Source organism: Bubalus bubalis, chromosome 10 (genome assembly GCF_019923935.1).
Source record: "Bubalus bubalis isolate 160015118507 breed Murrah chromosome 10, NDDB_SH_1, whole genome shotgun sequence".
Lineage (NCBI taxonomy): Eukaryota > Metazoa > Chordata > Mammalia > Artiodactyla > Bovidae > Bubalus > Bubalus bubalis.
The window spans coordinates 28688186-28713908 of NC_059166.1; the positions used below are offsets into that span (position 1 = coordinate 28688186).

At 38.9% G+C, this 25723-nt stretch overlaps 1 pseudogene; it reads left to right on the forward strand.

The window, feature by feature from the left end:
* LOC102410799 overlaps positions 1–25456 on the forward strand; it is a 34237-nt pseudogene extending 8781 nt beyond the window's left edge.
* Positions 25457–25723: the final 267 nt, after the last annotated feature.

The window sequence follows — 25723 nt, forward strand, 5'->3', positions numbered from 1 at the left end:
GAGAAATCCAGGTAGTGGGAATAAGCATATATGGGTTGGGTGGTGGAGCTGTGGGAGAGTTAATGTTATGTGTCAGCTTCATGAAGCTACTGCATCCAACTGATTGTTGTGAAGTCCTTTTGTAGATACCATTAACATTTACAGCCAGTTGACTTTAAGTAGAGGAGATGACTCTCCATGGTAGGTGGGCCTTGTTTAATCAGGTGAAGGCTTTAAGAGCAAAACCTAAAATTTCTAAGAGAAAGCATTCTGCGTTGGGACTGTAACATAGAAATCCTTCCTGAGTTTCCAGCCTGGCCTAATGATCTCAGACATAGCAGCCCCAGCAATCACATGAGCCACTTCATAAAGTGAAGGAACTCCGTCTCCCTGTATATTGTTCAGTCTCTGAGTCATGTCTGACTCTGCGACCCCATGAACTGCAGTCTCCCTATATGCGTATATGTAAATGTATGTTATACAATATACAATATAGTATTTGTATATATATGCTGTACAATATATATACAATGTATATATTTTAGAAATAATTCTTTAATTCATAGGGTTATTGAAGTTTATATATATATATATATTTTTTTTTTTTTTTTTCTGGAGAACCCTGACTGACTGATACCTAATGATCAGTGAAGACTCAACCCCTGCCCTCACAGAGTTTCCTGATAGAGAGACTACATAATTAAGAATTTAATTCCAAGAGCAGAGACTGTCTCTTTATGCTTCTCTATACTTCCTTAAGTGCTATGATCAGGGCCATAGAGCCATTCCCTGGCTGAGGGAGTAGTATCTGGAGTCAGGATATGCCAGTGCCAGTTCTACCATGCCAGCTGAATGACCTGAGTTCAGGTCTTCTGAGCCTATTTCTTTCTCTATGAAATGAGAATGTTGGATTAAATGATCTTAATGTTCTTTCCTTTATTAATTATCTGTGATTCTTTGAGAGCAAATAGGAATATGTGGATGATAACTGATCTACTGATGGGAGCAGCAACCTTCAGAAATATGATCCTAGATGATGGTTGTTGTTCATGGCAACCCATGAGACATTTTTAAGATCCTCAAACCTCACTCCCGGCATCAGCTGATTCACAGTCAGCTAGGGTCTGTGGGATATGGACGGAGAACATCTGGGCCAGTGAATTTTCAGTGCTTAAGTCAGAACAATTTTTAGCTTCTCCTTAAAATGAATGTTAGAAGGAGAAAAATCAGGATTTTTTATTTCTTTTATAAGATGAAAATTTTCCTTTTCTCTATACTTGTTTATAGAGGCTTTCTCCAATGTTTCATTATTATAAATCAGCTTGAATAAATAATTGGGTGTATACAAGTCTGTACCTAGGGTTTTTTTCTTATCTACTTAGAATTACATTTCTTTGATAACAAAGAGGAACATCTTTTAATGAAATAAAAATTTGGGGGGAAAGGTGTATGGGCTGTCCTTTAAGTTCTTTCCCAGATTATAGAGATACTGCAGTAAGCAATGTTGACATGATTCCTGGATCTTCCAATGTTTATAATCCTGATGTTATGATCATCAGAAAATAAAATTACCTTTAATGAGAAGTGTTAATTTACGCTTTTTATAGAATTATGTATTGAAAACAATGTTCTGCTAAGTTTTGTGAATGCTTTGTGTAGCAGTTGGTACATTTTTTCTTAAAAGTGTATTTTCTAGCTTGAATTTTCCTTTTAATTGTGATTCCTTTTGTTGTTGTTTTTTCCTTTTTCTCATTTCTGTCCTTTAAAACTTTTTTTCATATAATTAATTTCTTTTGGTAACTTTTCTTACAGCATAGAGGATTTACAACTATATATAATTATAACCATGAATTCATTTATTTCTGATTGATTTTATGCTTTGGCAAGGCCTCTGTATCCAGAAGTTGATAAGCATGGATCTTTTATGCTAGTAATCATATTTGTTGTTGTTCACTTGCTTAGTTATATATAACTCTGTGTGACCCCGTGGACTATAGCATGGCAGACTTTCCTTTCCTTCACCACCTCCTAGAGTCTGCTCAAACTCATGTCCATTGAATCAGTGATGCCATCCAACTATCTCATCTTCTGTCATCCCCTTCTCCTCCTGCCTTCAGTCTTTCCCAGCATCAGGGTCTTTTCCAATGAGTCAGCTCTTTGCATCAGATGGCCAAAGTATTGGAGCTTCCAGCTTCAACATCAGTCCTTCCAATGAATATTCAGGACTGATTTCCTTTAGGATTGACTAGTTTGATCTCTTTCTGTCCAATCATATAATGCGAGTCATTAACAATAACTAGTGTTAACAAATAGCCAAACTTACATTTTAAACATTATTATATTTAATCCTAAAACATTCTTTTTAGGTAGCTGCAATAATTGTCCCCATTTTATAAATGAACAGCAATTTATGGATGAGAATTAGAAAAGCAAATAATCTCACCTCAATTTAAACAGCTTCCACTCAAACGTGAACTATAGTGTCTCCACCTGGCAATTATTTCAGAGGATGGTGCTGGATGAGAACCAAAATTGATTTTATTCCTGCCATGACTAACCACATTTGCCCCAATGGTTTACTGGTTCTCCCTTCCCTCCCCCATTTTTGAGGATTTTTCCAAACAGTTATATGTAGTAAGGACTTTCCGCATATAGCCAGGGCTTCTCGTTTATAGTAAGCACATTATCTATACTCCTTCTGTTTTATTTTGATTTGTTTTGTTTAGCTTTGATTTGGAGGGAAAAGTTTTAAAGTTTTTTGTTTTTTGTTTTTTTTTCAATAAAAATATCCTGCTTGTTTCCTTTTTAACTTCCTTTCTTAGAGACCGTCAATGAAACTTCTGGGTATAAAGCTACCTTCAGACTTAACTACTTTAGAAAGAAAACTATTACGTATAATTATTTTAGGTAAATTTTGTTGGTTCTGTTTTTCAGGGATTTTTGGACTAAAGATAGTGTTGGATTCTTGAATTTCAATTTCCCTATTCCGGACTCAATTTAGAAATATCTGGAAAATTACTTGTATAATGGAAGATGTTTTGCCAAGTGTTCCAAGCAGAGTAATGATTCACTGTAATTTCTACTGTTTCCTAAAGAAGATTTGGTGAACTTGAGGCAGCTTTATGCAGATGAATAGTGTAAAGGACCCAACTGTGTCCTCCAAGCTCAAGGCCCCACCTCGTTCTAGGTCCATTAATCTTCAACCAAAACAAAATTACTGCCATGGAAGAGAAGGAAATAAGAAGTTCATGACAGACTTGAAAAGAGGAAGCTGAGGATGTTTTCCCTCGGAAAAATATAAGGATGTTTCCAAAACTAATAGGAAGAAATAATTTGGCTGCCCCAAAAGAACCTCTGTAACATCTATTTGGTTTTTCTGGCACGACAGCTAGGAAAAGGAGTATGTTTTCAAGCATCTGTATGGCATGCTTTTGCTGTCAGTTTGCCCTTTCTGGAAGTTAGAAGACTGGATTTTTAGTAAGTAATTGGTTGAACATCAATGACAGGGGGGCCTTGCTTGGGCAGCCACCTCTCACCCATCTAGTGCACAATCAACTTTGGCCCTAATTCCATACAAATCTACATACAATTTAACACTAGACTAGGTTAAAACAACAACAACACATCTCTTAAATCTTTCTTCTAAAAAGATCGCTTGCTGCAGAAATTCAAGGAAGTGAAGACATTAAATCTCAGTTTCTTGTTTTAAAAGTGCTTTACATATATCACCACCAACCAGCTTGTAAATTTTAGTCAATCCTCAAACCAGCCTTTTAAAGGAGCTGAAAAATGTCCCCATACCCTCAAAGGACACACCTGTTATCTGAAACAGTTTTTAACCAGCTTGTTAAGCAGCTTTGACAGATCAAAGACTCCAGACAATGGACACAAACTTTAACAATAGTATAGCCTTGAGCAAAGGTTCTGTCAAACCAGGCTTGTGCCCATGGCATTATGGCCGGCAATTGAAAATAAATTTTACTTGAATAAGTACCTCAGCCGATCAGAGGCACTGAGGCTGCTGAAACAAAAGCAGTTGAGGATAAGTTATTGACTCCACTGACAGCCTGAATGAACTTCATTATGCCAGCCCACTCCTGGTAAAATGTGTCAGGTTTTAAACTGAATTAGGTGGCAGGTGCATGGACAATTTTCCTGCCCCCCTTGAGACAGCAGACAGCCAATCATCACCTGATTCTACAGACAAATGTTTAGATTTGTTTTTCATATTGCATGGCCATAAGTGAAAGCACATTTAAATCTTTTTTCCTTCTCCTCCGTCACCGCTGGGTTATGTTCCCATGAGCAGGCATACCCACGCTTTGGTGTAATGGGATTCGTAAAGGCCTGGACTGCTACCCCCATCACTCCCCTCCCTCCAAGGCACAGATTTCAGGGGTGATCCAAATTCTTCACTTGAGGTTATTGGATTTTAGCTTCAGAACAGAAGCTCCTCTTCTGTTCGAGAAGATTAAAACACAACGACACACATCCAAAATCTCTTCCATCTAAGAACTTTGAAGGACAGAACCATGGACATTCTGATAGGTTTTAACCAGAATGATTAAGCTATACATTGGCTTTTCAGTTGGGAGCTAGGATCCAGAACTCAGATATTTTAATCTATAAATAGTATATCCTACCAGCAAACCTTGTAACCCCTGCTGGGACCTCTGAGTTAAAGCAGAGTCAATAAGAACTGGCATTTTTCTACTGTATGTGTCTATCTATCTGCCTTTCTATCTGTGTTTGTATATTTGGCTCTAAAATATTTTGTTTTACGATCTTCCCTTGCCTATAAGGATAAATGCAAGATCAGCTAAACTTCAGATACTTTGATGCCAGCTCTCATTACTTAATCATGAGACACAGGACTATAAAGACTCCTAAAAATGAAAATCCAAACTCCTAACCATAGAGGGAGAGGGTTGGCATATGCCTTTGGCTGTGTGCCTTATTAAAGTTAATGAGCAAGAAAGACTCTCTTTTCCTAAGTATCTCAAAGAACTGAAATCTTTTCTCTTAGCGAAGCACCATTTTCTTTGGAATGTTTCCATTACTCATTATGAATAACTATACTTTTTTTGGACATACATCTTGAATTTTGAAGCAGAACACCTTCTGGAAACTGTCAGCACCCTCTCCTCTCAAAAAACACAGGAATAAAGATTTTTTTTTCTTAATCTCAAGTAAAATGTCAAAGACATATCAATCCAGTCACTTTTGTTCTTGTAGTGATGTCTATGCACAAGCTGGCTCAAGTCTCCAAAGAAACTTTGCTCAGTTCTGGGCTATATTTATTCCACAAAATTTTTGCTGGATTTAGTGGTTTAATGTTTGCATTTTAATAGAAAGATCAATTCAAACTTTTTTCACCTTTAGGAAAGCATCAAGGTTCTACAATTTATGTATGTACCAATCTGGGCTAGACATACTATTCAGGAAGACAAAATTGGATTTCCTTTAGAGCTACTGAAAGGCTACCCTGAATTAACACAGTAAGGAGGTCTACGATGACTCTCACTTGCTGGAGCCCTTCCTCCCCCAACCACGGCAGATGGTGTTTCATAGTTGGTCACAAATGGCTGTCAGCGAGTGTTTGTCTGCCTGCCAGTAACCTGTGGTTCAGGGACTCCCCGGGAGAGTGTACCAGCTCTGACTCTGCTGATAACAGCATCTGAGAAAATGATCCGTCCTTTCTTGTCAGGCACAAAATTAGCCATCTCACTTTCTAACTGTAGACAAGGGGGACATGAAAGAAAAAGGATGGTGCCAGCCCAGCTGATGTTTCCTCTGCTCTCGTTCTAGGGGCCCAAAGCAGACAAATCCAAAAGCAGACTATGGGACAATGGTGTTGTCACCAAATACATGATGTTGGAGTAACCCCAGTTCTGGTACCAGCATTTCCTGCAGTGATGTGCTGGAGCTCTCCCCAGGGCTAGCTCTGATCTTTAGAGCAACAGATATTTCCTTACCCCAGGGCATCCGTCAGACTTCGTGCTGCAGTGACCTTGAGTGGCTTGAGCCCAGATGAAGGGGGAGGAAGAACAGAGAGTGGTAAAGGGTCTGAGCAGCTGTCCTTCCTACTCTGGGCACCACCACCAGCTGGAAGGCAGGGTGCCCACCCCACTGCCTTTGAGGATGCAAACAACCCTGAAGTACAAGAGGCAGCCACTAATGAACCAAAGCAGAAGACAACTAGGGAGGTTGAAAAAGCAAGAAGGTGAGGGAAAGGAGAGAAGAAACAAGAAGGGAAGTAGCCCCAAATTGGGAAGAGACTAATACTTGTTGAGAATCTATTAAGGGCAGGCATAGACTGGTACATCACACAAGTAATCCTCCCAGCAGTTTCATATATCGGGTACCAGCATCCCTCTTCTGGGCTTCCCTCATAGCTCAGTTGGTAAATCATCTGCTTGCAATGCAGGAGATCCGGGTTCGATTCCTGGGTTGAGAAGAGACCCTGGAGAAGGAAATGGCAACCCATTCCAGTATTCTTGCCCAGAGAATCCCATGGATAGAGGAGCCTGGCAGGCTACAGTCCACGGGATCACAAGAGTCAGACACGACTTAGCGACTAAACCACAACCACCATCCTTATTCTAGAGATGAGGAACATAAATAACATCTCTGCACCATGAAACTAGAAAGTGACAAAACCAACCTTCCAACCCTGGCCAAAGCACTCAAGCTTAACTGGTTAGACTCAAGGACTAGGTTCCTGACTTTGAGCCTGGCTTTGTTACCTACAGGCTGTGTAAACTTGGCAACTTAACCCATCAGTGCCTCAGTTTCCCCGTTTGTAAGATGGAGCTCTTAATAATACCTATGTCATCGAGTCATTGTAGAGAATGAAATATATTCATATACAAGAACTCTCATTAGTACTTAGATGGTTGAAAACACTTTACTGTTTGTTTTTATTCTTTACTGCTTCTGTGTTTTTCAATATTTATTTTAATCACTATCTCCTTTTTGGTAACTAGCCCTTTCAAAACCCTTAATGTAGCAAAAAGAAAATTTTTTTCCAGTGGTCTTACATGTCTAGTTATGCTACTGTCTTGTTTGCTTTTTTAAGCAGATGAATCTAAATTCTAAGACTGTGCTGCCAATTTTGTGTATACATGTGTAAGAAACAGCAACTTTTGTATCGGAAAGCCATTGAATCCTACTTATGGCATTTTTAGCTGGGCAGGTTACCTGTTATCCTGGGCAGGTTACTAAACACACCCATCTGTATAATAAAAAGTACTTACCAACTTCTAGAACCACAATTATGACTAAATGAGAAAGGTATATAGAGTGCCTAGCACGTAAGAGGCATTCTGTAATCAGAGTTGTTATTATTTTACTAAATAACTAAGCACTGGTTTATATTGTGTAGCTCCACATGTCAACTCAAATGTGGGTCATGGATATTATACCAGAATGTCTGGGATGTATCCTTAGATTGATGAAGCAGTCCTAAATGTAGCTCTTTTTCCTTCTGTGACATTTCTCACATTGAATCCCTCCGAAGCACTATTCTGGGTAATGACCACCACCTGCTGTAACCGTTTTGTCTGGCAAAGGAATTTCTTTACTGTAGACTGTGCTCCCGTGGCTCTGAGTGAGGTGATGCTTGGACCTCAGGGATAGCAGAGTGGGCTCCCTTTCAAAGGCTCCATCAGGTGAGGTCAGCACGGTGATGAAAGAAAACATCTTTCAACCCCCAGAATCTCTCCGGGAGAAATGAAGGGAATCTCCTGCCAATTGTTAATGATAATGGTCTTATAATTTCAACACCACATTTTACCCAGGAGGATCCCAAATGCTTTACACGTCTGCAAATAGCTTTACCCACTCTGTCTGTAGGCATTAGGTAGAGTGAGCTTGGAACACAGCCACTGTGGGGAGCATTACCTTCCTATTTTTTAAAATGTGTAAAAATACATATGCATATATTAATATATGTGTGTGTGTATGAGTGTGTGCACGTCCAGTCGCTCCAGTCGTGTCTGACTCTTTGCAACCCCATGGACTGTAGCCTGCCAGGTTTCGCTTTCCATGGAATTAACCCAGGCAAAAATACTGGAGTGGGTTGCCATTCCTCCTCCAGTGGATCTTCCTGACCCAAGGATAGAATCTGTATTTCCTGCACCTCCTGCATTGCAGGTCAATTCTTTACCACTAAGTCACCTGGGGAGCCCCTATATATGTGTGTATTTATATGTAAATATCTCTATTTGTGTATATGAGTAATTACAAAACATAGATATGTAAATACTTTACTTATGTGTCTTACTTAGTAGTTAAAATAGGAGTAAGAACGAGAGAAGAGGAAGATTTGTGCTTTATGCTATTTTTTTTTTTTATTAAAAACTTACTCATTTTACCACTTCTTGAAGTATGGAGCTCCCAAATGAGCATAGGCTTATGTTTGTAGGTCATTAGTTCCTTAAGAAAAGGGCTTAAGGGATAAGAATCCTTAAAGTACTCACCAAAAAGAACAGAAGGCAACTCTCAATTATGAAGCATATTAAGGAGAAATTTCTGGGAGACTTATAAAAATAGTCTTCAAATGCAGCTTTAACATGCTGCATGTGTCTTTTTCAAACTATCTATGACTAGGTAACAACCTATCCCAAATATGGTGGCTTAAAATAACAGCCATTTCATTAAATCCCATGATTGTGTATTAAGTATTTGAGCAGAACATGGTTGAGCACTTCTGTTCCACAAGGCATTGACTGAGGGCCTTTCAGTGGCATTTAGCAGGTGGCAGGGGCTTCCCTGCCCCTGCTGGCTTAGATGGTAAAGAATCTGCCTGGAGTGCAGGTGACCCAGGTTTGATCCCTGGATCGAGAAGATCCCCTGGAGAAGGGAATGGCTACCCACTCCAGTATTCTTGCCTGGAAAATTCCATGGGCAGAGGAGCCTGGCTGGCTACAATCCAGGCTTGTAGCAAAGAGTCCAACAGGACTGAGTGAGTAACACACTATTGGGCTAGTCTGGAGGGGTAAAGAGTAGTTTACTCTCATACTTAGCATCTTGGTCAGAAAAGATAGGAGACTGGGCTCAGTTTGGTCACTTCCTATGGAGTGTCAGGACCTTGTCATGTAGTTTCTCTAGCAGAGTATTAGAACTTTCCTAGAGGCTCAGAGAGCCAAGAGGAGCCAAAACCAAGTGTTCCAAGAAAGAAAAATTAAGGTTGTCAGTCTCATAAGATCTGAGCCCACAACTGCCACTTCCACCGTGCTTTGTTGGTCAAAGCAGTGGTGACCCACTTAGATACAAGGGAATAAGGCCAAGACCTCAGCTCTCAACGGGAGGAATGTCAAAGACTTTGTGTTCTTTTTTATTTTTAATTGGCCACACTCGAATAAAAGCAGTTTGAAGTAGAAATTAATTAAGATAGATCTTTATACTTTGTTTTGACCTTCTAGGAAAGCATTCTGTTAAACAGTTTAGTACTTCAACTGTTGTACAATGCTAAGTTCAGTGTAATTACCACAAAAGCTGGGAGCATAGACTCTCAAGGGTTTTTCTAGGAATCTGTTAGCTAAAGCCAACTACTGCAAGGAGTATGTCCTCTAGAGACTTTGTTCAATCTAAATGTCAGCATAAAAAGACAAGAAAACAATGGGCTAAAATTTTCCCTCAGAGAAAAAGAGAGATAATTCCAAAACAAGAGAGGAAGGGGGACATTTTGCCATTGGATTTCTCTTCATTCCAAGGACTGACTTGTCCCTAAATACATGGCTTTCAGGACCCAATGGCAACAGCAGCAAAGATGGATGACTAACAGAAGGGTAATTCCTAATAGTGGGATGTCATTAAATCAAGTTGTTAGTACAGTATTTGTGTTTCTGTGTATGTATATTTTGTCTTATGTATTCTTTCTTCCTCTCACAGTATTTTCTTATTATCCCAAACTTGCCTAAGCATCTCACCATTCCATCTCTTTCTAACTTTCTAGGCCATTGCTTTACGTTAGACCCTACAAATAAATACTTTAAATTTCTTTCTGGAGCCTTAGACCTATTATCTTACTGACTTTCTGCCATTCCCAACTCAATAATCTCCAGCCTAGAATAATCCCCATCATATACCTCCATATTGTGAATTCCAAATAAGGGATCATTGAGATGATCCTACATTTGAAGAAATGGAATTTACATTCTTTAGTGTGGCTTTGTCAATTACCCATAGCTTACTGCTTGCAATTTACAATATTGCTACCTCATCACTTGAGTTGTTTAAATTTCTGTTCTCCAACCTCTGTGTCTCTTGGGTTCATCTGCTTGGTAGACACTTGTCTACTCTCAAGAGTCTGAAAAATGTAGTTCAAGTGTTTCACCTAAAGAAGGCAGAATTCACAATGACTGTAAAGGCAAGTGATTTTATGCAGGTCCATATGACTGATGTCCAGGACGGTCCACCTGTTGTTTGTCCAACAACATGTATTCTTCTACATTCAGTCTTCTAAACAGTAAAAGGAGAAATTATACACTCCATTTAACATAGCACTGCTATCCCTCAAAAGTGAGGACACCAACACATTCTTTCCAAAAAGGCCAGATTCAATCTTATTATTTACTGACTCTTTCCAGTATTTCTGGGTGAGGTTTGTTGTTGTTGTTTAGTCATCAAGTCATGTCCAACTCTTTTTGCAACCTCATGAACTGTAGCCCATCAGGCTTATCTGTCCATGGGATTTCCCAGGCAAGAATACTGGAGCAGGTTGCCATTTCCTTCTCCATGGGATCTTCCTTACCCAGGGATAAAACCTGTGTCTCCTTTGTTGGCAGGTAGATTCTTTACCACGGAGCTACCAAGGAAACTCTTGAGTGAGGTTTATTCCTCCTGTTAGAGTCACAATCTCACCTTGACTTTCTATAACTTTAAACACTAGATTAACCACTGCCAACACCTGTTTATAAAATTTGAAAAAATCTAAGACATTTATCATTTGTAAGATGCATCATTATCAATACTGTTCCACTTAAAAGGAAAAAAAAAACAAAACAAAAAACCACTGTCATTAAACCAAAATATGTCATTAGCTGTTAGGTGCCATCCAGTTTCTGAGATGTCAAGTATGCAAAAATGTACCTACACACATTTCATGGGAGTTAACATATGAAGAAACAAAATAAAGTTAAAAAGTGAAAGAAAGGAAAAATTAATGAATTTATGTACATACTAATGACTATATATGTATATAGATACATATATTCACAGCATGAAAAAATGTTGGATACCACAGTCCTCATTTTGAGAAAATATCAAAGATGATGGTTGGTGTTTGTAACTTTCTTCTTCAACTGCTCAGTCTATGATTTTTTTTTTTCCTCATTTAAACATAATTTTAAATTCAGTGGTAAACTTACTCTTCTAGGTTGCTATAAAAGTTGCCAAGCAGTAACTTAATTTCCAGACTTTTCTTGCAGACTAGTAACATCCTCATCTTTATGAGGCTGAGGAACACACTTTGTAGAGTGCTGCTCTGTTTTAACTCCTGTGGCTCCTTGTGGGTATATATTATTTTAGTCATGAATCTTGTTATTTCGTATACTTGTTTCTACTTACTGGTGTGATGTCCTCCTGCCATAATTTTAGAACACAAATGTTTTACCCAAGCCATGGGATTGAGGCCTTGTTATGGATTGAGTTGTATCATCCCAAATTTATATATTTGAGTTTTAACCCCCAGTAACTCAGATTGTGACTTTATTTGAACATGGGGACGTTGCAGAGGTAATCAGTTAAGACGAAGCCATACTGGAGTAAGGTGGGTCCCTAATCCAGTGTGACTGGTGTCCTTATACAAATAAGAAATTTGGAGAAAAACATTCACACAGGAAGAGTGCCATGTGAGTACAAAGGTAGAGATTAAAGTGATGATTCTACAAGTCAAGGAATACCAAAGACGGTCAGCAAACCAGCAGCAGCTAGGAGAGAGGCATGGAACACAGTCTCCATCAGATCCCTTAGAAGGAACCAACACTGCTCTTACCTTGATCTTGGATTTCCAACCTCCAGAACCGTGCTACAATAGATTTCTGGTTTTAAAGCCATCTAGTGTTTGTCCAGTACTCTTGCCTGGAAAATCCCATGGACAGAGGAGCCTGGTAGGCTGCAGTCCATGGGGTCACGAAGAATCAGACACGACTGAGCGACTTCATTTTCACTTTCATGCATTGGAGAAGGAAATGGCAACCCACTCCAGTGTTCTTGCCTGGAGAATCCCAGGGATGGGGGAGCCTGGTGGGCTGCCGTCTATGGGGTCACACAGAGTTGGACACGACTGAAGCGACTTAGCAGCAGCAGCAGCATAGAGCTTCTCCATCTTTGGCTCCAAAGAATATAATCAATCTGATTTCAGTATTAACCATCTGGTGATATCCATGTGTAGAGTCTTCTCTTGTGTTGTTGGAAGAGGGTGTTTCTTATGATCAGTGCATTCTCTTGGCAAAACTCTGTTAATATTTGCTCTGCTTCATTCTGTACACCAAGGCCAAATTTGCCTGTTACTCCAGGGATCTCTTGATTTCCTACTTTTGCATTCCAGTCCCCTATAATGAAATGGGCATCTTTGCTGGGTGTTAGTTCTAGAAGGTCTGGTAGGTCTTCACAGAACCATTCAACTTCAGCTTCTTCAGCATTAGTGGTTGGGGACATAGACTTGGATTACCGTTATATTGAATGGTTTGCCTTGGAAATGAACAGAGATCATTCTGTCATTTTTGAGATTGCACCAAAGAACTGCATTTCAGACTTTTGTTGACTATGTCAAGTGTACGTTCCTCGGTTCTGTCTTGTCACAACAAAGATTTGGAGTGATGGACATTAAAGCCCTCAGTGCGTCACAGCTCTTGGGTCTTGGATGGACCATGTTATAGTACTTAGACAAATCAATGTTACAGCTCTATTTTATTTAGAAAATAGCAAGAGAATCCATCCTTGAGGAGTGAAGGCATGTCAACCCAAAGATGCAAAGAGAAGATAGTTGGGGAGCACGCCAGTGCACAGGAGAGAGAGAGAGAAAGCACTCTTTGGCTCCTCTTTTTATATGTTTTTTTTCCTCCCCCTGGGCCTGTCCTTTGCAAATTGGGCTAGCCAGGAGTGCTGTTTGTTCTACCTGAGGTCCTCACTCAGGTGCTCAGATCTTCCTTTGACCTTCCTTTGTTCTATTTTCACGGGCTTTTCCCTTCCTTGTCTTTTAACCACCGCCATTTTGGACTCCTGTTTCCTATTCTAGCTACCTAACAACTCTGAGGACTACTCCATTTCTTATAAGGGATTCTTGCCCACAGTAGTAGATATAACAGTCATCTGAGTTAAATTCACCCATTCCAGTCCATTTTAGTTCACTGATTCCTAAAATGTTGATGTTCACTCTTGCCATATCCTGTTTGACCACTTCCAATTTACCTTGATTCATGGACCTAACATTCAAGGTTCCTAGGCAATATTGTTCTTTGTAGCATCAGACTTTACTTCCATCACTAGTCACATCCACAACTGTGCATTGTTTTGGGCTTGACTCCATCTCTTCATTCTTTCTGGCGTTATTTCCCCACTGTTTTCCAGTAGCATATTGGGCACCTACAAACCTGGGGAGTTCATCTTTCTGTATCATATCTTTTTGCCTTTTCATACTGTTCATGGGGTTCTCAAGGCAGAATATTGAAGTGGTTTGCCATTCCCTCCTCCAGTGGACCACATTTTGTCAGAACTCTCCACCATAACCTGTCCATCTTGGGTGTCCCTACAAGGCATGGCTCATAGTTTCACTGAGTTAAACAAGGGTGTGGTCTATGTAATTAATTTGATTAGGGCTTCCCTGATAGCTCAGTTGGTAAAGAATCCACATCAATGCAGGAAACCCTGGTTCAATTCCTGTGTCAGGAAGATCCACTGGAGAAGTGATAGGCTACCCACTCCAGTATTCTTGGGCTTCTTCTGTGGCTCAGCTGGCAAAGAATCTGCCTGCAATGTGGGAGACCTAACTACAGCTTCCTAACTACAGAAGCCGTTGGTGTAGAAAGACGAGTGCCCATCTTCTCCTGCAAGAACTCCAATATTACAACTCACTGCTGAACAACCATCCACAGGAGAATCTTGGATCCCACCAAAAAAAGATACCTCATGTCCAAGGACAAAGGAGAAGCTACAGGAAGACGGTAGGAGGGGCAAAATTGCATTTAGAATCAAACCCCATACCCTCCAGAGACACTTGGAAGGCTCAAACAAAACCTTGTGCACACCAGGAGACCCCACAGAGACTGAGCCATGCCTGCCGTTGAGTGTTTGAGTGTCTCCTGTGGAGATATGGGTCAGCAGTAGCCTACCTCCAGGGTCGCGGCTCTGGGGGCAGCAGACCTGTGTATGGCACAAGCCCTCTTGGAGGAGGTCTCCATTAACCCAACCATAGAGCTGCCAGGACTTTCACAGGACCAGGGAAACTGACTATTAGAGGGTACAAGCAAAACTTTGTGTATGTCAGGATCCAGGAGAAAGGAGCAGTGACCCCACAAGAGACTGACCCAGACTTGCCTGTGAGTGTCCAGGAATCTCCAGTGGATGCGTGGGTCGGCGGTGGCCTGCTACAGGGTTGGGGCCCTTGAGTGTGGCAGTGCATGCGTGCACAGGACCTTTTGAAGGAGGTTGCCATTATCTTCATTACCTCCACCATAGTTTGGTCTCAGGTCAAACAACAGGGAGGGAACACAGCCCTGCCCATCAATAGAAAATTGGATTAAAGATTCACTGAGAATGGCCCTGCCATCAGAACAAGATCCAGTTTCCCCCACAGTCAGTCTCTCCCATCAGGAAGCTTCCATAAGCCTCTTATCCTTATCTGTTAGAGGGCAGACAGAATGAAAACCCCCACACTTACTCCCTGGTAATCATAAGTTTGTTTTCTACATCTGTGACTTTGCTGCTGCTAAGTCACTTCAGTCATGTCCAACTCTGTGCGACCCCATAGACAGCAGCCCACCAGGATCCATCGTCCCTGGGATTCTCTAGGCAAGAATACTGGAGTGGGTTGCCATTTCCTCCTCCAATGCATGAAAGTGAAAAGTGAAAGTGAAGTCGCTCAGTCGTGTCTGACTCTCAGCGACCCCATGGACTGCAGCCCACCAGGCTCCTCCATCCTCGGGACTCTCCAGGCAAGAGTACTAGAGTGGGGTGCCATTGCCTTTCTACTTTATAGGTCAATTCATTTTAGATGAATACTCATTAAAAAAAAAATTCAACAGAGCATGAGATTTAAAATGTATATGAGACTACAGTGGAAAAATTTATCTAAGTAAATTTGAAAACTTGGATAAAATGGATAACTTTACAGAAAATTTAACTTACCAGAATATACTCAAAACATGTAAATAATTAGCCTTGGAATCATTAAATAGTTTTACTTAATAGTTTAAATTTATTCACAAAAATAGTCCAATTGGAATGCTTTTACTGGCGAACTTTTCCAAATATTCAAGTACATCTCATTGATGTATCAACTCTACAGGTATAACTCTCTAAATTTCCTACTGGCTTTTTCTCAGTTTCTGCTTTCATGAATCACACCATTTAATCTACTAAATGGCTTTTTACTGGAAAGCTTAGCTATTTGCTGCTGCTGCTATGTCACTTCAGTCGTGTCTGACTCTGTGCGACCCCCATAGACGGCAGCCCACCAGGCTCCCCTATCCCTGGGATTCTCCAGGCAAGAACACTGGAGTGGGTTGCCATTTCCTTCTCCAATGCATAAAAGTGAAAAGTGAAAGTGAAGTCGCTCAGTCGTGTCTGACCCTCAGTGATCCCATGGACTGCAGTCTACCAGCCTTCTCCATCCATGGGATTTTCCAGGCAAGAGTACTGGAGTGGGGTGCCATTGCCTTCTTCAAGCTATTTGCTAGATTGGTACAAAAGTAATTGCAGTTCCAAACCCTGAATTTTAAATCATTATAACTAAGCTCAAACACATCTTTATTAATCAAAATAAGAGCCATTACAATCAACACACTTTTGCCAATGAATAACAAATTTGTTTATTCCTATAGCTTAAAAACATGTGCTTTGGGATTTGATGAACACTTGAAAAGCACTTTCTTCATCCTGCTGGTTGTGGAATCATTTTCCCTGCAAAAAGTTGTCGAGATGCCTGAAGAAGTGGTATTCAGTTGGCGAAAGGTCAAGCGAATGAGGCAAAACTTTGTAGCCCAGTTCATTCAACTTTTGAAGCATTGGTTGTGCAATGTGAGGGCAGGCATTGTCCTTGGAGAATTGGGCCCTTTCTGTTAACCAATGCTGGATGCAGGTGTTGTAGAACATCTTTTGATTTGCTGAGCATACTTCTCAGATGTAATGGTTTTGCCAGGATTCAGAAAGCTGTAGTAGATCAGACCTGCAGCAGACCATTAAACAATGACCGTGATCTTTTTATGGGTGCAAGTTTAGCTTTGGGAAGTGCTTTGGCGCTTCTTCTCAGTCTAACCACTGGGCTGGTTATCCCTGGTTGTCATATAAAATCCACTTTTCATTGCACATTATAATCCGATCGAGGAGTGGCTCATTGTTGTTGCATAGAATAAGAGGAGATAACACTTCAAAATGCAGAATTTTTTTGATTTGCGGTTTGCTCATGAGGCACACACTTACTGAGCTTTTTCACCTTTCCAATTTACTTCAAATGCCAAATGACCATAGAATGGTCAACATTGAGTTCTTTGGCAACTTCTCATGTAGTTGTAAGAGGATTCAGCTTCGATGATTGCTCTCAATTGGTTGTTGTTAATTTCCAATGGCTGGCCACTGAGCTCCTCATCTTCAAGTCTCTCATCTCCTTTGCAAAACTTCTTGAATCGCCACTGCACTGTATGTTCATTAGCAGTTCCTGGGCCAAATGCGTCATTGGTGTTGTGAGTTATCTCCACTGCTTTATGACCCATTTTGAACTTGAATAAGAAAATTGCTCAAATTTGCAATTTCCATAGTCTAAAATACATATAAAATAAACAGCAAGTAATAATTCACTGGGCTTCCCCGGTGGCTCAGATGGTAAAGAATCTGCCTGCAATGAAGGAGACCTAGGTTTGATCCCTGGGTTGGGAAAATCTCCTAGAGAAGGAAATGGCAACCCACTCCAGTATTCTTGCCTGGAGAATCCCACTGACAGAGGAATCTGGTGGGCTACTGTGCATGGAGTTGCAAAAGGTCAGGCATGACTGAGCGACTAACACTTTCACTTTCAATAATTTACTAGCAAAAAAAGCAAGAAATGCACATTAAAATAATGTATAACATAACCATGTTTATTTAAGGATGTATTCCAATATCAAATGGCAAAGTTCAACAATGCAAAACCACAATTATTTTTGCACCAACCTAATAATATCTCTTGAGAGTCCCTTGGACTGCAAGGAGATCCACCCAGTCCATTCTGAAGGAGATCAGCCCTGGGATCTCTTTGGAAGGAATGATGCTAAAGCTGAAACTCCAGTACTTTGACCACCTCATGTGAAGAGTTGACTCATTGGAAAAGACTCTGATGCTGGGAGGGATTGGAGGCAGGAGAAGGGGACGACAGAGGATGAGATGGCTGGATGGCATCACTGACTCGATGGACGTGAGTCTCAGTGAACTCCGGGAGTTGGTGATGGACAGGGAGGCCTGGCGTGCTGCGATTCATGGGGTCACAAAGAGTCGGACATGACTGAGCAACTGAACTGAACTGAACTGAATAATATCTCGGTACTATTGTATCTACTGTTCTTAATCTGTTCTTCAAAAAATATAACACTTGAGTCAGCCAAAATTAACACTATTTTTAATTGGTTTACTGAATGTTTGTGACAGAATCATGGAGTTTCTCCATAAAAATGATAATGAATATCTCGACATGACATTCATTGTTACACATACTTTCTCTACCAGTACCTTAGTAAGATGATTGGAAAGTTTCACATCTACTCCCTCTAAAGTAAGACTCTTGGCAAATACAACCACATTTTAGAAACACGACATGAATGGAACAAAGTATTATGGTATTAGTCTAATTTTATTTGGCTGCTCAGAATGTCCCCAAATAATTGTTTTTGATTTGCTCTGTGACTCCCTGGTGTCCAACTGAGTAACATAAATTCTTTTAATTTTATCCTTTAATTAGGAAATGTTTATCAAAGTGGAATCTGTTTGATGCCAAATATACGAAAATGTGATTTGGTATTTGAAAATTATGGTAAAAGAAATAGGAATTCTTGGGTGATGTTCTTGAATAGTCTGTTGGATTATAGCTCTCTTCCATTGAAAGTATTGTCTATGCAGTCTCTCAATTCACACTTCTTCACACCACTTACGTATTTCATTGTGGCTAGGATAATTACTGCCTTGAATTTAATAAGTTACATACAATATTGCAATACAAGCCTGTTGTGGCTTCTTTGCCCTTGAGGCAGGGGATGTTCTTCCTGCCACCTCACTTCTGTATTGTAATAAAGAGGTTCATCTCTATTAGGAGATTCAAACTTTCAGCAGCCTATGCTTATGGTTTGACAAATAATTTTTTATTTACTCAATCAAATCACAGAATTGAGACACTGATTTCATTAACTCAAGAATTTAAGAAACTTCCTATTTCATGACATTCATAATCTAGTAGAAAATAATGATGAACAAAACTAACATGTGAAACAAATCCATGCGTATTGGTGTATACAGAGATAAATTTATGTGGAAAGTACAACTTGATAATGATTAATAATGACAGTAAAATATTTATAGAGTTTATGATGTACAAGACAGCTTAAAAATAGCTTTTAAAGTTTGAATTGTTACTGTCCTGAGTATTATCTAAGCCTACAGTGTTTAGCATATGTAATAACAGTTAATATTTATTAATTACTTACAATATGACAAGCTGACAATGATAGGTTATGGTAGGCTAAGCACCTAATATATATTAACTTGTCGATAATGGTACTATTACTTTCCTGATTATTATCCCCATTTTACAGGTGAGAAAATCAAGGCACAAAGCTATTAAGTGGTAGAGGTATTGGGTTGACCAAACTTATGGAAAATATAGAAAGTAAACCAAAACTGTCTGGCTCAAAAGAACTTGTTCTTAATTATTTCAAAATATCATCTCTCTGGTAAATAATCATTATATATTTATTCATCAAATTTTATTGAATGAATCAATCTGTAATCTATCAATGAATGAGTCAACAAAACAACAAATACACAATGAAAAACAAATCAGGAGATCCAGAAGTCATTTAGTTGAGTTCATGTAGATATGCACCACAGAGTATTTAGATTAAAGAGCATATCTCTATTTTAAGGCTGGGACTACATGGTTTGGTTAATCTGTTGCTCACAAAAACAACCAAAAAAAAAAAAATACCCACAATTTTCCTCATTTTGTATGTCTCAAACACAGAGAATGATAAAAACTTCTCCCCAAGATTACTTTCCTCACAAAGTGGGAGGAAAACTGGTTGCCTCTCAATATTTGCTTCTCTTAGCAGAATGAATTTAGATTCTTGGCACTTATCCATAATTATTTGAAACTCTTTAGCCAAATGCTATGAAGGAAAATAAAGCTTTCATCTTTGAGATCTGAAATCCTTTTTAATTAACATGACTACATATAGTCAGGGTACTAATTAGATTGGTATAAAACTGATGGCAATGCCAAAGAGCATAAGTATTGATACTTAATAGCTTTGGATGAAAGAAACTAATGAGTCAGAATGATTCTCAGAGCTCAGCATATATAGAGCTATTAAAAAACTTATTCATGTAAATGAGGGGTTGATTACTTTAAGCCATCACTATGAAGTTTAGAATGATCCATTTACATTTGGCTAACTTCTCATAGTTTTTGTAATAAATAAGGTAGCTTTGTATTTAATTTAGAAAGTTTAATTTCCTACCTATCATTATTCCATTTGTACAACAGGGAGAAAAGTGAACCCATATGAAGTTAAATTTTTCTGGGCATCTATGAAAAAAATTGTTTAACTTAAGGGTTTATTTTTATTAGACATATAAGCCAGATGTTCCTGGCTGCTGATAAGCATTTCAAGTTATGTTTATTCACAGAAGTTTAATACCAGGAAGAACAATCAAGTGATTCTTGAGGTCGGAGTACTGAGTTAGTAATAGTCTTAAATGTAAATCTGTCAGTTTGTTTATTGGGAAATAAAAGATCTTAGAATACTTACATTAAAAATTAAAATATACAAGTAGACACATAAATAGATGTTAAAGAAACACTGATAAGAAAGCAAATATGGGAATAAAACTGTGCTTGGTGTCTTTAAGTAATCTCAAAACATACTTTCTAAGCACTTACTGGTGGCTCAGATGGTAAATAATGGCTCAGATGGTAAATAATCTGCTTACAATGCAGGAGACCGGATTCAGTCCCTGAGTCGGGAAGATTCCCTGGAGAAGTACACGGCAACCTATTCCAGTATTCTTGCCTGGAGAATCCCCAAGGACAGAGGAGCCTGGAGGGCTACAGTCCATGGGGTTGCAAACTCTGACACGAGTGACCAACATTCACTTGCAGTACCTCCCTGTTATGGTCCTCTTTTTTCACTTTCACTGGCATCTTTTGTTATTGTTCAGTCGCTCAGTTGTGTCCGACTCTTTTGGACCCGATGGACTACAGCACACCAGGCTTCCTTGTCCTTCTCCTCCTCCCGGAGCTTGCTCAAACTCATGTCCATTGAGTCGGTGATGCCATCCAACCATATTTAAGTGATGTCAACACATACTTTCTAAGCACTTGCTAGCTTAATCCTTTACCAAAACCAATCTTTTCATTTAGCCATTTCAATCAAGAAATGAAAAGTCTATTTTTATTTAAGATATTGATATTGTAACAAGCATTTATTAGATAACTAGATGATTCTCTAATGTTCTGAGAGGTTCAAAAAGCTGTTTAAAATTAACTATTAAATCACTGAACCAGCTTCTGACATGAAGAAAAAATTCTGACAATTTTTTCCCCCATGAACTAGAGGCTTTGGCAATAGTAGAAATAACATTACCCTCTAGGTACATGCTCACATTTTACTCTTCAGATTTAAATAGTTTAAGTAATGTGTGATTAAAATACAGATTATATACAGTATTCCTAAGCTCTGAAAATGAAGTTAATCTATTTAGAAAAGTAAGTCATACAGAAATCTCTTTAAAAGAAAGTAAACTACCAAAAAAATCATGATTAACATTTGACAGATATTTTTCCCCCAAACCTCTAAGCACACAGTGCATATAACAAGAATAATTTATTTCATAACATGCTTTACTACTGTCTACAAAATGTATTTTCTAATTGTTTTTTACTGATTATAAAAATGCAGTTGGTTTTTTTTTATATTGATCTTATAGTCCTCATGTTAAACTAACCTGTAAATTCTTATAATTTGTCTATGGATTGTATAATTTTATTCATATAGAATTCAGTGAATTAAGACAACTTAAACTTTTTCTTACAAATCTTTATACATTTTTTTTTCTTACACCATCTGTGACCTTAAGTTCAATGCTGAATGGAAATGATGATATTAGACATCATTTTCCTAATGGTAATTTTAAATGCTTCAAATATTTCATATCTAGGAAAATGTGTCCTATTTTTTTAAATTACATGTAGATGCTGAATTTTATCAAATGGGTTTCTCTGCATCTATGGAAATTATCATATTGTTGATCATATTGTTTTTCTCCTTCAATCTTTTACTGTGAATAGGTGTTCTTATGGTAAATTCATTTGCATTTTGGTGATATTTGCTAAGCAATCAGAGTCAATTATCGTTTAGAGTTGGGCATTCTTAAAGTTAACACAAATTGTTTCAAGATTTGTTATTGCCTAGAGATGGTCAGAATTTTTTGAAGAGTTTTGCCATTATTCACTATGTAGAAGTAATATGAATTACGTAAACAAGAAAACATATAAGAAAATATAACAAGTATGCTTTTATGCAAAGAATTCTTGCCACTTACCTGGAAATAAGAAAACAAATAGAAAAATGGACTAAGATGTAAAAAGGCGATTACAGAAGAAGAAATTCAAATTGCTCACAAATATATAGTGTGTGCATGTGTGCCAAGTTGCTTCAATTGGGTCCAACTCTTTGCAACCCTGTGGACTGTAGCCTGCCAGGCTCTTCTGTCCATGGGATTCTCCATGCAACAACACTAAAGTGGGTTTCCATGCCCTCCTCCAGGGGATCTTCCTGACCCAAGGATCAAACTTGCATGTTCTGGGGCTCCTGCACTGCAGGCAGATTCTTTACCACTGAGCTACCGGGAAACCCAACAATATATAGACAGATATTAAAATCCATAAATGATCAGATAAACACATGTTAAAACAGTAGTGAGAAGTGTCTTCATACACATCAGATTAGCAAAAATTGAACATTTTTAAATACCAAATAGGTCATGTAGGAAAACAGAAATCCTATGTTCTGCTAATGGGACCACTGAACACTTACTTATCTATGCCCTAGAGCTTCTGCCCTTGATCCATAATCCAGAGAAATTATTACTCAAGATCATAAATTTCTCATACCAAGATGTTTCTTGGCCTTGTTTGTGATAGCAGAAAGTTGGAGGCAACCTACTTGTCTACCTCTAGAGGAATAGACAAATAAGATGTGGTCCATACAGGTCATGGAATACTACACAGCTGTTAGAAGCAATCTAGATGCATGCCCTGCAACATAGGTAGATTTCTAACAAAAGGTACTCAGGAATAAAAATAAGAAACAGAATGAGGTCTACAGCCCAGTGTATTTAGGTAAATAAAAACAGTCAAAAGAATAACACTACATATTTTACAAAGATATACACAAATTCAAGGTTATAGATCAAACACCTTAGCATGATTTCCTGTGTGGGGAGGTGAATGGAAGTGGAAAATGGGATTAAAAGAATAAGCAAGTAAAATGTGAAGGGAGCCCTACAGCAATAATAGAGCTACTTGAATAGAAGAGTATAAGGAATTCAACCCCTTACACTTGAGAGGGACGTGTGGTAAACTAACAAACGTGCATTAATGCAAAGGGTTATAAAAGGTTCCTTGCTCATTTCTGTCATTGACTTTGTCTGTGATCTGATACATTTTCCTTACAGACATGATTACAGTAGAGGGCTTAATCAACTGGGCTCAGGCATGACTCAGTCCTTAGTTCAAGTTCTTCCTCCACATAATTATTAACTGCATTCTTTAGGGCAAATTACTTTCTTAGACTTCTAGTCAACTTTTTCATCTATAATCTGGTGCCAATGGTACTATAGAATTTTCTTAACATTGCATGAGAGATTAGATACATAAAGTACTTAGTGTAGCATCCGGCACGAATAATTGTCCAATAGATGGTAGCAGTAGTTGTTATCCTCATTCTACAAACTTTGGTAACTTTACTCACTTGATTTGTGTGATTTGTGTCCTTCAAAAAATCATTTTAATCAATCAGATCAGATCAGATCAGTCGCTCAGTCGTGTCCGACTCTTTGTGACCCCATGAATCGCAGCACGCCAGGCCTCCCTGTCCATCACCAACTCCCAGAGTTCACTGAGACTCACGTCCATCGAGTCAGTGATGCCATCCAGCCATCTCATCCTCTGTCATCCCCTTCTCCTCCTGCCCCCAATCCCTCCCAGCATCAGAGTCTTTTCCAATGAGTCAACTCTTCACATGAGGTGGTCAAAGTACTGGAGTTTCAGCTTTAGCATCATTCCTTCCAAAGAAATCCCAGGGCTGATCTCCTTCAGAATGGACTGGTTGGATCACCTTGCAGTCCAAGGGACTCTCAAGAGTCTTCTCCAACACCACAGTTCAAAAGCACCAATTCTTCGGTGCTCAGCCTTCTTCACAGTCCAACTCTCACATCCATACATGAGCACAGGAAAAACCATAGCCTTGACTAGACGAACCTTTGTTGGCAAAGTAATGTCTCTGCTTTTGAATATGCTATCTAGGTTGGTCATAACTTTCCTTCCAAGGAGTAAAGCATCTTTTAATTTCATGGCTGCAGTCACCATCTGCAGTGATTTTAATCAATAACTGGGATGAAATAGTGATGCCATCCTTATTAAACTGGGAGGCCACAGAAGTCAAGAGGGCAGAGCCAGATGGAAACCCACAAACTGAAATGAACTGATGTTTCCCTGGCTGGTCACTGAGATGGAGTCAGTCGCTTGGCAAAGCATCCAAAGAGCCTGCCTACTGTATTCTCTGAGGCATGTGATGGAGAGGTTAGAATTTGGAAACTGACTAAATGAAAGTGTATTCATATGGTACAAGCCCATGAAGATTTTGTATAAGGAATATGTACTTGTTTTGTGGGACTTTTTTTTTTCTTTTTACTGTTGGTAGTTAAAACTCTGAAGCAATGGAAAATGGGTGGACCAAACTATGGGGAAGAGGAGGAATCGTTGCACACAGTATTAGGAAAGACACGATATACAGGAATTCATCATCACTGGAAAGAAGTTGTTTTTGCCACATGTGGATAGCAAGTAGACATTTAGGACAAACAAAGAGTCAATCCTATATGTTCAATGACTTGGGGATTTGATGGTATAAATGATGTTAACTTCAACCTAATTGAAACATTTCTCTTGGGAAGCTGAGCTTCAGGAATATATTGTATGATATGAGGTAAGCTACTTCTCTGAAAAAGATCATCTTGGATATGAGAATCAATACAATCTGCTGAAGCCCTATGGAAGCATTCATTCTTACTGCAGCAAATGAAGATGATGACTTATATACTTTTAATATGTATGCTCTGGACAGTCCTGTAATGGTACATATGGTTCATGTACTGTGGGGCTTGATGTGGATTACGCTACCACTGGGAAATTATTTGTGTCTGCTAGTTTTGATAAATCCATATGAACCTTACCTGTGGACAAAAGTGTATCTCACACAGAGAATGCAACATGTTATCTGTGGGACTTCCCTCATTGAGATGCTGCACTTCCAGTGCAGGAGGTGTGGGTTTGATCCCTGGTCAGGGAATTAAGATCCCATATACAGCAAGGTGGGGCCAAAAACAAAACAAAAAACCATGTTATCTGTGTAAAATGTGCTTCTGACAACAAGAACTGTACATTGTGTATGGATATAATGAAATAAACATTCATCTATGAAAAACTAATGCTTCTGAAAAGTTGGGTGTGCTTACACCTTGAGAAAATACAGCCGCAGATTATAACCAGAAATTAAAGGAGAAATTTCAACATCATCCTCACCTGAAATGTATCCCTTGTCACTGACATCTACCAAAACCTATTTACAGTCAGATTTAGGAACAGCATATCATGAAAGAAGCTTGTTGATGAAAGGAACTGAATCGTATCAAACATAGAAAGCCTGCATCTATGCAGCTTGTGTCAGAGAAAAAAACACACAGTGGCAGTAGTGAAATAATATTTGGTATTCCAACCGATGTTGATGTGTAATTATTTGCTATGTTTTGAATTGTGAACTCTACAAATAAAACTAATGGCTCTAGTAAAAAAAAATGAAATAAACTTAATTGATGTTACCAAGATAATAAATAACAGGGATTAACATAAAATTGAATAGCATGGCAAATCCAGAGTGATGAGAGCTGAATAAAAGCCACATGTAAAAGACCCCAAGGATTTTCAGCCAATATGAATCCACAGAGCAATGATGCTGTTGAACAAGTCAACACGATCTTAGATCACATCGGTAGAACTGGA